Source organism: Oryctolagus cuniculus, chromosome 17 (assembly GCF_964237555.1).
Source record: "Oryctolagus cuniculus chromosome 17, mOryCun1.1, whole genome shotgun sequence".
Taxonomy (NCBI): Eukaryota; Metazoa; Chordata; class Mammalia; order Lagomorpha; family Leporidae; genus Oryctolagus; species Oryctolagus cuniculus.
In genome coordinates, this window is record NC_091448.1 from 68,265,642 (window position 1) to 68,281,282 (window position 15,641).

The 15,641-nt window shown below is 40.7% G+C and overlaps 1 protein-coding gene and 1 long non-coding RNA gene across 2 annotated transcripts in view; both read left to right on the forward strand.

Annotated features, from left to right (window-relative positions):
• Positions 1–15,641, forward strand: part of LOC138845947 (uncharacterized) — a 45,069-nt gene that overhangs the window by 18,028 nt on the left and 11,400 nt on the right. The gene's annotated exons all lie outside the window — the stretch shown is intronic.
• Positions 4,255–7,027, forward strand: LOC138846349 (uncharacterized). The gene is made up of 2 exons (XR_011383834.1): positions 4,255–4,565; positions 4,785–7,027. It is a non-coding gene; the product is annotated as an uncharacterized lncRNA (long non-coding RNA).

Genomic DNA, 15,641 nt, shown 5'->3' on the forward strand with positions numbered 1-15,641 from the left:
TAAAGGCCCTCCCAACAAAGAAAAGCCCAGGACCAGATGGATTCACTGCTGAATTCTACCAGACATTTAAAGAAGAACTAACTCCAATTCTTCTCAAACTATTCAGAACAATCGAAGAAGAGGGAATCCTCCCAAATTCTTTCTATGAAGCCAGCATCACCTTAATTCCTAAGCCAGAAAAAGATGCAGCACTGAAAGAGAATTACAGACCAATATCCCTGATGAACATAGATGCAAAAATCCTCAATAAAATTCTCGCCAATAGAATGCAACAACACATCAGAAAGATCATCCACCCAGACCAAGTGGGATTTATCCCTGGTATGCAGGGATGGTTTAATGTGCGCAAGACAATCAATGTGATACACCACATTAACAGACTGCAGAAGAAAAACCATATGATTATCTCAATAGATGCCGAGAAAGCATTTGATAAAATACAACACCCTTTCATGATGAAAACTCTAAGCAAACTGGGTTTGGAAGGAACATTCCTCAATACAATCAAAGCAATCTATGAGAAACCCACAGCCAACATCCTATTGAATGGGGAAAAGTTGGAAGCATTTCCACTGAGATCTGGTACCAGACAGGGATGCCCACTCTCACCACTGCTATTCAATATAGTTCTGGAGGTTCTAGCCAGAGCTATTAGGCAAGAAAAAGAAATTAAAGGGATACAAATTGGGAAGGAAGAACTCAAACTATCCCTCTTTGCAGATGACATGATTCTTTATTTAGGGGACCCAAAGAACTCTACTAAGAGACTATTGGAACTCATAGAAGAGTTTGGCAAAGTAGCAGGGTATAAAATCAATGCACAAAAATCAACAGCCTTTGTATACACAGACAATGCCATGGCTGAGGAAGAACTTCTAAGATCAATCCCATTCACAATAGCTACAAAAACAATCAAATACCTTGGAATAAACTTAACCAAGGACGTTAAAGATCTCTACGATGAAAATTACAAAACCTTAAAGAAAGAAATAGAAGAGGATACCAAGAAATGGAAAAATCTTCCATGCTCATGGATTGTATCATCAAAATGTCCATTCTCCCAAAAGCAATTTATAAATTCAATGCAATACCAATCAAGATACCGAAGACCTTCTTCTCAGATCTGGAAAAATTGGTGCTGAAATTTATATGGAGGCACAAGAGACCTCGAATAGCTAAAGCAATCGTGTACAACAAAAACAAAGCCGGAGGCATCACAATACCAGATTTCAGGACATACTACAGGGCAGTTGTAATCAAAACAGCATGGTACTGGTACAGAAACAGATGGATAGACCAATGGAACAGAATTGAAATACCAGAAATCAACCCAAACATCTACAGCCAACTTATATTTGATCAAGGATCTAAAACTAATTCCTGGAGCAAGGACAGTCTATTCAATAAATGGTGCTGGGAAAATTGGATTTCCACGTGCAGAATCATGAAGCAAGACCCCTACCTTACACCTTACACAAAAATCCACTCAACGTGGATTAAAGACCTAAATCTACGACCTGACACCATCAAGTTACTAGAGAACATTGGAGAAACCCTTCAAGATATTGGCACAGGCAAAGAGTTTCTGGAAAAGACCCGGGAGGCACAGGCAGTCAAAGCCAAAATCAACTATTGGGATTGCATCAAATTGAGAAGTTTCTGTACTGCAAAAGAAACAGTCAGGAGAGTGAAGAGACAACCGTCAGAATGGAAAAAAATATTTGCAAACTATGCAACAGATAAAGGGTTAATAACCAGAATCTACAAAGAGATCAAGAAACTCCACAAAAACAAAACCAACAACCCACTTAAGAGATGGGCCAAGGACCTCAATAGACATTTTTCAAAAGAGGAAATCCAAATGGCCAACAGGCACATGAAAAAATGTTCAAGGTCATTAGCAATCAGGGAAATGCAAATCAAAAGCACAATGAGGTTTCACCTCACCCCGGTTAGAATGGCTCACATGCAGAAATCTACCAACAACAGATGCTGGCGAGGATGTGGGGAAAAAGGGACACTAACCCACTGTTGGTGGGAATGCAAACTGGTCAAGCCACTATGGAAGTCAGTCTGGAGATCCCTCAGAAACCTGAAGATAACCCTACCGTTCCACCCAGCCATCCCACTCCTTGGAATTTACCCAAAGGAATTTAAATTGGCAAACAAAAAAGCGGTCTGCAGCCTAATGTTTATTGCAGCACAATTCACAATAGCTAAGACCTGGAACCAACCTAAATGCCCATCAACGGTAGACTGGATAAAGAAATTATGGGATATGTACTCTTTAGAATACTATACTGCAGTAAGAAACAACAAAATCCAGTCATTTGCAACAAAATGGAGGAATCTGGAACACATCATGCTGAGTGAAATAAGCCAGTCCCAAAGGGACAAATACCATATGTTCTCCCTGATCGGTGACATCTGACTGAGCACCTAAAAGGAAACCTGTTGAAGTGAAATGGACACTATGGGAAACGGTGACTTGATCAGCATAGCCCTGACTGTTAATGAACAACTTAATACATTATCCCTCTTAGTAGTTTTTTTGTCTGTTCTACTTAATATGACTGGTTTAATTCTGTAATTAATACACAGTTATTCTTAAGTGTTGAAATTTAACTGAAATGTGATCCCTGTTAAACATAAGAGTAGGAATAAGAGAGGGAAGAGATATATAATTTGGGACATGCTCAAGCTGACTTGCCCCAAATGGTAGAGTTAGAAACATACCAGGGGACTCCAATTTAATCCCATCAAGGTGGCATGTACCAATGCCATCTCACTAGTCCAAGTGATCAATTTCAGTTCACAATTGATCATAATGAAAGGACTAAGAGTCAAAGGGAGCACATAAGCAAGTCTAGTACCTGCTAACACTAACCGATAGAATAAATAAAGGGGAGAGTGATCCAACATGGGATGTGAGATACTCAGCAGACTCATAGAATGGCAGATGTCCTAAATAGCACTCTGGCCTCAGAATCAGCCCTAAAGGCATTCGGATCTGGCTGAAAAGCCCATGAGAGTATTTCAGGCATGGAAAGCCAAGACACTCTGGCAAAAGATCTCTGTGAGTGAGATCTCAGTGGAAAGAACAGGTCTTCAAAGAAGGAGGTACCTTTCTCTGAAGGGAGGAGAGAACCTCCACTTTGACTATGACCTTGTCTAAACAAGATAAGAATCGGAGAACTCAGAGGGCTTCCATAGCCTTGGAAACTCATGACTGGAGCATAGGGAGATTACTGATGCCATAGACAGGAGTGTCAATTGGTAAAGTCAACAACAGGAGTCACTGTGCACTTACTCCTCATGTAGGATCTCTGTACTTAATGTGCTGTACATTGAGATTTAATGCTATAATGAGTACTCAAACAATATATTTCACTTTGTGTTTCTATGGGGGTGCAAACTGTTGAAATCTTTACTTAATGCATACTAAACTGATCCTCTGTAAAAAAAAAAAAAAAAAAAGAAACTATCAACTCCCAACTTGACTCTCACTGGGATTAAACATGACAATAGGTCTGATCTGATTTCATCATCATTAAAAAAAAATCATCTATTATTTTTCACTTTATGTTTCTGTGTGGGAGCAAACTGTTGAAATCCTTACTTAATGTATACTAAGCTGATCTTCTGTATATTAAGATAATCGAAAATGAATCTTGATGTGAATGGAAGGGGAGAGGGAGTGGGAAAGGGGAGGGTTATGGGTGGGAGGGACGGTATGGGGGGGAAGCCATAGTAATCCATCATTCGTACTTTGGAAACTTATATTCATTAAATAAAAGTTAAAAAAAAAACACACACACACAAAAAATCTATGGTAAATGGAATTAAAAACTTTATTTTAGTGCAAAAGCAAATGGAAATCGGCACTTCTATTTTCATAATCATTTGCCATGAACTTTTTGACAATTGTTGCACATTGCTGTGTAGCAAGTTGTCACCAATAAATTTTATGCTGAAATTGTCTGAAAAAAAAAAAAAAGAAATTATCAATTCCCAACTTGACTGTCACTGGGATTAAACATGACAATAGATCTGATCTGATTTCATCATCATTTAAAAAATCATCTATTATTTTTCACTTTATGTTTCTGTGTGGGAGCAAACTGTTGAAATCTTTACTTAATGTATGCTAAACTGATCTTCAGTATATAAAGAGAATCGAAAATGAATCTTGATGTGAATGGAAGGGGAGAGGGAGTGGGAAAGGGGAGGGTTGTGGGTGGGAGGGATGTTATTGGGGGGGAAGCCATTGTAATCCATAAGTCATACTTTGGAAATTTATATTCATTAAATAAAAGTTAAAAAAAATGTACACACACAAAAAAAAAGAAAGAAAAAGAGTACTTAAAACTCATGTCCACTCTCACTGTATTCTAAACTTTTCACTCTAGTTCTAAATTAAAATTGCATCAAAATTTATTTTCAGGCTCCATAAATACTCAGAATGTAAGTCTACTGCCTGGATGGGAACATCAGTTGTGGCTGCCCTACATTGCAGTGGGTGAAACATGGGGAGATTTGGAAAGTACATGGAAGGAGACTTAAAAGTATGAGTTTACTTTGGTATAGTTTTTTGGCAAAAAAGACATTTTTTTAATATATGGAAAGTGTAAGCTAAAAATGCATTTTATGAATTCCAAATTGTTACTGCACCAAAATAAAATCATATATTTAATTTAATTTTATGAACCCTTAAAATATTTTTATATTTGTTTATTTGAAAGAGCAACAAAGAGTCGGGTAAAGCATCTTCTCTTTCTCGGCAGAATTTTTAAAGAGGGATGTGGTAACCTTGAGCAGAAAGACCCAAGGCGGCCTGGGCCATAAGCTGCAGGAACGACGTCGGGGAAAAAGCGAGGCACCGACAACAGCTGTGCAGCAGTATCGGCGGCGGCCAGAGAGAAATGGAGCACCGTGGGCAGAAGAAGAAAGGTGCGGGCCCGGTGAGGAAGAGGATTCGTCCGTGTCACACCGCAGAGCGCCCCAGCGAGAAAGATGAGAAGAGGCAGAGAAGGAAAAGACCAGAGAGAAAAAAGGGAAACGCGACCACGAGGGGAGGCCGAGTATGGTCATCATCTGCCTCCCACTAGAATTAGTATGAAAATGGAGGAGAAGCAGAGGTGGGACTTATCCTCAGCACTCTGCAGTTGTATGTGACATCCCAAATGGTGTGTTAATCTGTTGCACGTCAAGTCAGCTACTCTTCTAGTGGTTTGTAGAACGTGCATACTTTGATATTACCATGTCTCTGATATCCCAGATGTGACTTATTACCCACACAGGACCTACTTTCCCCTGTCCAGCAAAGAATATCATGAATGAGTACCTTGAAAAGAAAGGTTAGCAAAGACAAAACAAGTCTTGAAACATGATGATTAATAAGGAAACTAATTTCAGAGGATTAAAACAAAAAGATTTTTCTATGCAGGGTCAAATATTTGGTAAAATTTTTATTTAGTAGATAGAAATAGTGTGAAAGCAGATGATTCCATTAAATAATAGTAAAAAAAATAGTGTTCAGCAATGTGATGATTTCTAGGATGGGAAAATTTGCTTTCAAACCCCAAGCATGAAGCAATCAATTTCATGAGACTTTGATATAAAAACTGAGTAAGAATTTTAAAGAAAATAGTGTGCTCTAGTTTAAAGACCACATTGAAGGAAATATTTCTTACTATCATTTTTCCACTGTGCTAAGGGCATTTCCATTAATTTGAGATGAAGTATCATGACCAGGAGAGAAGTAATAAAAAGATGGCTTGTGTCTGTCATGAAAATGACTTGTAACAAGGTACTCTTTGGAGCCAAAGTGCCACAAGGCCCACTGAGTCTTTGAAGGCATTATTTTATTAATAAACCATGAGCCCCTGCCTGAATTTTTAGTTTATTTCCCATGAAGGAAAACCTGAGGAGGCTGGGGCCATATTAGAATATGTGGAGGGTGGTATCAAGATCATTATTTCAAAGTGGTTTTTCTATGTCAGTAAATAGATCCCTAAAGGGACTAAATATGTATATGGCCAATACACATAACCACAATTCTTTTTTTTTTAAAGTAAGAAGTATCCAAGATCCAAAATTCCCAAGAAAAGTGAAGTCTTCATCCTGAGGAGAAATTTGGTGGGATGCCTTTAAGAGAAAAGCTGAAATCAGCTAAGATGTGTTAAAGAGGAGCAGGTTTTCTGTAAGGTTCATTGATGCTGGTGGGGCCTAGGAAGAAGTAACTCACAAAAGTCATAAGCACATACACTTGTTTCTGAGCAGAGATCTACAATGAGGAAGCTCCACTGGGAGGAGAATCCAATGTGAATGTTGGCAAAACTAAAATCTAGGTAAAGAGAAAGTTCTAACCTATGATGAAAAAATAGCAGAAAGGAAGCTTCCAGAAAATAGAGAAGAGCCATGTTTTAGTACAATTCATAAGCTCATACGAAACTTTAAAATATGATGCCAGAAGATTCTTCCCTGCCTGTCTCCTAACAACCTACACAGAAGCCTCCCCATAAAACAGCATAGAGCCATTGTGCTCCAACATGAACATGGAATAGGCACAGTTGCAATTCACACACAGAGCAATAGAGAATAAAAAAGCAAAGTGAAGACACATGAAAGACATTATTACTAAACAACAACAAAAATATATATAGCATTAAAATGATCTGACATAAATAAAAGATTGAAAAAGAACAAATTTGTCAGAATCAGAACAATTCAAGTATGAATAATAATTGGATTACTATGTAAATACCCAAAAGAAAAAGAATTAGAATTCAGTAAAAATGAATTAGAGAAGAAAAAATTAAATTAAATTAAATAGGTAATACAAGAGTGGTACATAAAGGAAGGTAATATAAGAATGAACATAAATCAAACAGATTTGAGAGGAAACTAAGCATGTACAGAGTTAGACAAGATTATTCAGCAATGGTGACAACACAGAAGCAAGCTGAAGCAATGGAACAGAATACATGCTGAAAATCTAGAAATAAAATACACTGTAAATGCAAAATATGCTTGTACAGTGTAATGTGTTTAATAAAATCACCCCATAACATTAAAAACTTATACTAGCCACTGATGAGGAAAATGCATGGGAACGAGGGTTTTCACATTATCTGAAACTACAGAAAGAAAAATTTGAAAACATAAAGCATCTCTCACACAGATGTGCTAAATGAGAATCTTTTTTAAAATTCCACTCGATGGCTGGCGCCGTGGCTCACTAGGCTAATCCTCCACCTAGCAGCGCCGGCACACTGGGTTCTAGTCCCGGTCAGGCGCCGGATTCTGTCCCGGTTGCCGCTCTTCCAGGCCAGCCCTCTGCTGTGGCCAGGGAGTGCAGTGGAGGATGGCTCAGGTGCTTGGGCCCTGCACCCTATGGGAGACCAGGAAAAGCACCTGGCTCCTGGCTCCTGCCATTGGATCAGCGCGGTGCGCCGGCCACAGCATGCTGGCCGTGGCGGCCATTGGAGGGTGAACCAACGGCAAAAGGAAGACCTTTCTCTCTGTCTCTCTCTCTCACTGTCCACTCTGCCTGTCAAAAAAAAAAAAAAGAAAGAAAGAAAGAAAGAAAATGGAGTGGAAAAAGAAATTCTACTCGAAAAAGGCATTTACAAATTTTATTCTTTTTTCTGTAAAATAATAGCCATGTCTTTAATGTGGTTTAAAGGACACAAATATACTAACACACTTATGAAGTATGATGAATTTTAAATGGAAAGACAGAACAAGAGAGAAATCTCTCTTACATCTGCTGATTGACTACCCAAATGGCCACAATGGCTAGCATTTCTCGAGGTCAAAGCCAGGATTATGGAACTCCATCCAGGTCTCCCACATGGGTGGCAGGAGCTCAACCATATGGGCCATCTTCTACCTTTCTGGGAACATTACTAGGGAGTTGTATTGGAAACAGATGATCTAGAACTCAAACTGACACTCAGATATGGGATACCTGCATTGCGAGCAGTGGCTTAGCACCAACCCCAGATTTTTTTTTTTTTTTTTTTGGACAGGCAGAGTTGGGAGAGAGAGAGAAAGAGAGACAGAGAGAAAGGTCTTCCTTTTCCATTGGTTCACCCCCCAAATGGCCACTACAGCCAGCACGCTGTGCCAATCCAAAGCCAGTAGCCAGGTGCTTCCTCCTGGTCTTCCATGTGGATGCAGGGCCCAAGCACTTGGGCCATCCTTTACTACCTTCCTGGGCCACAGCAAAGACCTGGACTGGAAGTGGAACAACTGGGACAGAATCTGGCACCCCAACTGGGAATAGAACCAGGGTACTGGCAACGCAGGTGGAGGATTAGCCAAGTGAGCCGTGGCGCCGGCCCAACCCCAGATTATTTTGACGTTACATCTGGTCATTCAGTGTATCTTCCAGCTATGAAATTCTACAACAGAAAAATATTTATCTTTATCCAGAGCCAAACACTTATAGCACATTATTAGAAAATTGGTTATCATAATGATTAAAACTTCTGTGCCCTGAAAGCCACTCTAGAAATAATGGTATTTAGGTACAAGACCTTATTATGTTAATTTAGGTGTAAATTTTATTCAATGACTTTCCATTTAATGACCACTGGTGCTGAAGTAATAATCTAGGCTAAATAACTAATTCTTCTGGAAACTTGGGATTTTCAACTGTATTTAAGGTATGCAAGTTTCATGTTTTTCATATATACAGATTATGGAACATAGTTTAACTTGATTAACACAGTAAGGTTGTCCATTATTCATGAGGCCATTTCCATGGTTTAAATCCCCAAATACAAGCCTCCTCTCTCCCATTCACAATCTTTCTGGTTTTCAATTGTCACTCTTATCCATAGTTTTCAGGAAAAATAAATGACAAAAACAGTAGGCAGCATGAATACTTTTAAAAAATATGAAGTCATTTAGGAAAAGTGGTTTATAAGGCAAAAACTCTAAACTTGATAGGATAATAAATTTTTATTCTATAAAAACAGTTAACCATAAGACAAATTGTCAGTAAGACAGGATGCTTGAAATGTAAATGGCCACAAAATATTGTTTGTAATGGTCAAATTTGTCTCTATGAAGTTGATTGTAATGATTACGATTATAATGGAGAATATCACAAAATCAACACATGTGAGATAAGTCAAGACTTTAAAATAATTATTTCTATATTAATAGAATACATTTTATATTCAATAAAACAAAACATAGAAACATTTTTATGGAGGTCCATAAAGAAAATGATACTCATGGATTCCAGTTAAGAAAACACAACATCAAAGCACTGGCATTGTGGCACAATGGGTTAAGCTGCTATCTGTGATGCTGGTATCCTATATGAGAACTGGTTTGGGTGCCTACTCCCTCACTTCTAATCCTAACCTCTTCTCTTCTTCCCTTCCTTCCCTCCCCTCCCCTCTCTTCTCCAAGCTTTGCTTCTTTGCTCTGCTCTGCTCTTCTCTCTCTCTCTCAGCTCTGCTTTACAAATAAAATACAACCATAACAAAAAGAAAGGAAAAGCAACATCAAACAAATGTAAAACATTTGTGGCCTTTTAAAAGTATTTACTTATTTATTTGAAAGTCAGAGAGAGAGAGAGAGAGAGAGAGAGAGAGAGAGATGATTATGTAATTGTTCACTCCCCAAAAGATTGCAATAGGTGAGGCTGAGCCAGGCTGAACCAAGAGCCAGGAATAGAAACTTCCTCTAGGTCTCCCATATAGTTGCAGGGGCTCAAGGACACAGGCCATTCTCTGCCACTTTCCTAGGTACATAATCAGGGAGCTGTACAGGATTGAATGGGCATCCATATGGGATTCCAGCAATGTAGATAGTGACTTAACCCACTGTACCAAGCTCTGGCCCTTAATTATTTTAGAGGCATGGTTGTGGGAATAGAGAGAGACAGAGATAGAGAGAGATGGAGAGAATCTTGCATTCTCTCACCCCCAAAAAGCTCTACATATGTCAGACGATACTTATCTCTCTTGTTTGTGCCTGCTTGTTATTTTTCTACAGTGATTAGTCTGGCTGTGCGTTCCTAATTGTTATGTTACTAGTTGAACACTAGATTAAATAATAAAAAGCACTGGTTGGAGCTATCCAGCAACTCTCTCCAAATGAAGATGGCTGTGCCTCAGCTCATCATTTGAAACTCCACAGCCACCAGCTGTCAGAGGCCAGTCCTCTTTGAAGTTGGCAGAAAAATCTCTCAACATCACACAGCTCCAGAGAATCACTATACACTTCCCCTTACAGAGCTCCTATCCATCTGGTCAGAGGCACAGACAGCCTTAAAGACAGGTGGATGACAGGAGCTAGACACCTGGAAGGGTGACTTAGCCAATAGAAGTGTCAGAGGGAGAGCTAAATAGAAAAAGTCCACGTCTCACCTCCCTTGTCCACAAAGAGGCAGCTTCTCACCCAATTGGCATTGGGTGGCCACCAGTTAAATTGCCACACTCACAGGATTCATCTGTCTGGTGCATTCATTGCAGGCCCATTGCCCAATACTGGGGTCAGTGCTGACTGCCCAAAGACCCATGATCCAAACACAGACACACCAAGTGTACATGCTCACTCACCCCCACAGGGTCATATTAAGGAATGGGAGAAATTTACACAGTCTCAGTGTGGGGGAGGCTGAATCCGAAGAGGCCTAGAGGAACTTCCTGAGCCTGCCTCAAATTTGAAAATCTGTCTTTAAGTTTCAAATCCCTGGTAGCAAACACCCCAGCCCCAGGGTGCTTCTGCTTAAGGATCATTAAGGTGGTATAATAGGAGTGGCTAAGACCCTTTTGCATCTCAACACCCCACCACTTGCCCGCATCTGCTCATCTGCTCTGTACCATTTGCTCTGTAACTCAGCTATATATACACCTCCCTTTTACAATAAAGTGAGACCCTGCTTCGACTGGGCTCCACACCATGCCTGATTGTCCCCCGGGTTTGGGTTTGGGGAAGGCTGAGTGGTGGGTGGCGTACTTCCCCTCCTCGGTCAAGGTAAGCTGTGGGGAGCCTGCCTAATTCTCCAGTGGTGGCGAGGAACAGTCACCGCAGTCTCAGCACACAATAGGCAGCACTAAGGGATCAACTGTCATCAGTCTCAGCAGAAGATAGGAGATCAGGGCTACACACATGGGGATGGCTGTCCCACATCAGCAGGGCATAAAAAGTGCTATTCCCACATATCTGGATCCAGAATCCTCCCGCTCTGCTGATGGTGCCTTCTGCCTAGAGAATGAACACCAGTTCAGTCAGACCCTGGACACACTGGTGGCTTCTAACTGCTACAGAACATGGAGGGAGAGGTGGTAGACAACAGTGACATGATGGAGCTCTGCCAGCCCTGTTACAGTTAAGTTCCCCCTGTCAAGAGTATCCAGGGTCGGCATCCTCAAACCCTCACTACTCACAAATAATCTAAAACTGCTATTGCTGGCTATTCTTGATTTTTCCAAGCCATGATTGAAGAAGACATGTCTGTACCAAGTGTGCTATAGACCCAGATGAGCCATGGTTGTCATCTATTGAACAAGGTACCAAGTCCCCATGAGCCTCCTCCTCCTACCAGTCATTTTCCACCAGCACAATTTTGTAACAACTTTTAAGCCTTCTCATTTTGTGTTAAAGTTAGTATAATGAATCCCCACTCAAATCTCATGTAAATTGCCAAGTGCCTCGTACTGTGTCAAACACTGCAATGGCCAGAACATGAGAGTACCAGACATGACAAGCCTCAGCACTAAAGATACACAATGGGCCCCTGCTCTGATCCTCCCTGCTACTATAGGTGCAGGGCAACAGAGTTCTGGTACTTGGAGAGGGGTGTAGCAGGCTAAGTGCCACCTGCCTCGGATCATAATTCTGGTCTCAGTTAACATAGACCTTGCTTGCCACTTCCAGAAACTGAGTAGCATTCATGCCTGCAAAGCCCTTGAGTTTCTGGAGCTTTTGAAGAATGTCAGGGGCACTTTGAGCACAAAAGTGCTGCTGACCTTCTGTTCATTTTCTGGGGCTTCAGGGTTGAAAGGGGAACAAATCTGAATGCCTCAACTAGCCACTCATAAAAATCTCCTGGTGCCTCATTACTCTTCTGGATGACAGTTATAATTTTGGCTGTGTGGTGAGCTTTCTGGATGCCACCCAGAGACCCCTCAAGAGTATCTCTCAGTAGTGGTCTAGGAGGACTATTTCTTCTGGCTGGTAAACTTTCCAGTATGGAGCCTGGCTAGGAACAACCTGGGGGACCTATGTGTCAGGATGGAATGTCCAAGCTGGGTACTGTTTTTGAGTCCATTTGTGGGCCTTGAGAATTCTCCATCTCTCTTCAGTATTGAACAGGGTCGGGGGTGTTGGCGACAGTCCCTCTATGTTAGATGATGGGTTTGGAAAATGGTCTCAAATAAAATTAAAGTGCCTGCAGTTACTCCAAGGAAGAGGGTATATGATGTTTTCAATTTAAAAGGTTGGTAGTGTTGAATGCCTGATTGTAGATCATGACAGCTGCTGGCTGAACATTGCCATCTGCTTCAATGACAGGGGGTGCCCTTGTCTTTCTCAATGGTATCTGTAGGGCTAGTAGAAGGTTGTTCTGTGATGCCCAGAGACATTGATTTACTGGAAGTTGGGAGACATGGAGCCATAGGAGGTAGAATTGCTTCAGACAGATCCGGGGGTGGCTAGGTGTCCACAAGCCCTGCTAGTGGAGCATGGATACTGAAATTGGTAAGAGTGTGGCAGGACTTTGTCCTCCATTGTTTTGCCCTGGAAAATCTTTGGTGAGGGTTTTCCTAGAGTCAGAGTGAGAATGTTTTGGATCCCAGACCAAAAGAAGCCATGGACAGCCATGATTTGATCTAGGGAAATTGATATGGGTATCTGAGATGTTCTGTAAGGACTCTTCAGACTATTTGATCTATGGCAACATTTTTCATTCCCTCTGAGGGCCAGCCAATACTGAAAGTGGGCCACTCAAACCAACACAAGGTTCTAAGTGTAGCACAGATTGGTTTGATTCCATAATCCTCACTAAACCTGTTTTAAAATGTTTTAACATGTCTAACACAGAAAGGGATCCATCCATTATGCAACCACACTATGATTGTAGACACAGGATAAACAAGGGAGTTGTGCCTCCAATAAAGATCAGCCAGATGCCTATTTGAGCACATTCCTTATTGGAATTTAGGTGATAATTCACTGTAGCAATGTCAGAATGTGACTCCAACTACCCTTGACCATATGAGGATCACCAGAGAACTTCAGTTTCAGGCCCACTCATAACTCATAGCTTCTACTGGGGACAACAGATTCAAACTGCCAATGCATGCAAAAGCAGCCATACATTCAAACACCTTTCAGAGTGTAAAACATTCCCTCCCTCTAAAGGTGAGTCCCATCTTGAAACCTAAAATAAATATTTCTTGGAGAGTCTGCCATCCACCCATAGGGTCAGGCATGTCTTAGACTCTGGTGACAGGTGATTCTTATCTCATTTGGTGTTTCCAGGTCCAAATGCCCCAAGTCTCTGTGAGTCTGAATGAGCAGCAGTGGTCAGGGTGACAGCAAGCTTTTGCATAGGGAGGAATCTCTCCAAAAGTATTGGAAATGGTGTCTAGTCATCTGTCCTGCAGTGGTCACCTCTGATCTATTTGTCCCCTGTACAAATGGCACAATGGGCCAGCTCATTCAACTTCCTGGTCAGGAAACCAAATGTTACAGAAAAGAGACCAAATAAAATGAAGTCACACATGAGATATTCGGGAAAAAAGACACAGAACTTATTACACGTGCAAACTTGACTGGAATCCTGTCCCAAGTGAACCCTGATTCCCAGCTCTACTTTGTTTTTACATCATAAAATCAGGAAATTGCAGTAATAGGGTTATTCCTTGAGACACCTAAGCATATGTAGATAACCATCTCTAGCACATAGCTTAGCTGTCTGCAAAAGCAATCTCTTGTGGGAATTGCTGACATGTATTATTGAACAGTAAAACAAAACAAAACAAAAATCTCTAAAAAGCCGCTGAGCAGTCTTTGGCCACATCCTGTCTGAGACGATAGTGGTGGGTAATGGGAGCTCCAACCCTATAACAGGAATCATACCCTATTAATGCTAACATATAGGAGTCTTGCAGAAAAAAAGAGAAACCTCTGATTGCAATTAACCTTACCAGGGTACAGCCAAAACAAAGCCTCTAGCAAGATCAGTGTTTGAGAAAGGCAGCAACTTTTACCTCGCATTGACATGAGTTCTCCCATATATACTGAATAAGAGGATGTGTTGTGCTGGTCTCCTCCACTGATAATAGTCTGAGGGGGTGTAGGTACTGGAGGTAGATTCATATAACCTAGTGGGAAAAAAAGTAAAGGAGTATATAGGTCAGAATTTTGAAAGGGATGTGATCCACCAGTTGTAGAATATGAACTGTCAATGGTGTGTCCTAGGAATATGATAAGGTATCATGTTTTGTGTCCCCATGAAGAACCCTGCTTCTCCATGAGTGATGCAGACAGTGGGTGTGGAGGTAGTGGCTAGATCTCATGGGGCAGACTAGGAACAAAGCCTACATTGGACCAAGGATTGTTTCCAGTTATGGTCCATGCTATCTCCACATTTTTGTGATGATTCCATCTCTCAGCAGTGTGTAACTAGTTAATTTGAGGCCTCACTGAGCAGGAGGGGAGATCCAACAGGCTCAGAGAGGCAGTCCAGGGTCATGAATTAGAAAGTGATGGAGCTGAGTGACATGAGTGACTTTATTGGCACTTGTGATTATAGCCAGGGTTACATGGTAAACCCACGCTAACTCATTTCAAAGTCTTCAACATAAGCACATATGTAAATTTTTTCAAACATAATATTCATAGTTTCCATGATAAAAACACATATTTAGGTGAGAGCTTAGCAATATTGTGGAAATTGAGTTCTGAGTGAAGAAAATACAGAGGCACATGAGGACTTTCTTTGGAGAGTGGGCCAGAGAAGATGAAGGTGATTTTCATGCCCTGCTGACTGTTGCTCCAGGAGAAGATCCCACCTCCTCTTTACCCAAACTTATAGGTGATTAGAAAGCACAGGGTACCACCTCCATGTTCTGGGTAAGGAGAAATATTTCCTGGAGAAGGGGTTATCTGACTGTCAGGTAGATGGATATAGGAGCATAGGGTGGGTAAAGTGTGGCTTCCAGATCGTGAACTTAAACTATCTAACTTACCCTATATCAACATCACTCGTTTGCACTACAATAATGTTGGGCAAAAATCATGGACAGACATCAAAACTAATGTACAACAAATAAATTTATAATTGATTAAGACGGCATTTCAAAAAACTGTTGAAATAACTGTTGTATCAACTGCTGCAAGTGTTGAATATTTGTCAGCAAACTTTATACATGAAAACACAGTTCATTTGTCTGGTTCCATTCATAATAATGGGAAACTAAAAAATGAAGGTAGTATAAGAGAAAGAATCTCTCAAGAATGGTTAACCAGTCTTCATGGCAATTCATCACACTTGCTGAGGTGTGATTCCAAAAAAACAATTCCTCCAGACACTTCACAGTTTCAGAGACTTTTCTGTAAATGTAATCTTGTTTTCTGGAAATTTGCTTTACAGTAAAGGTACTCCCAAT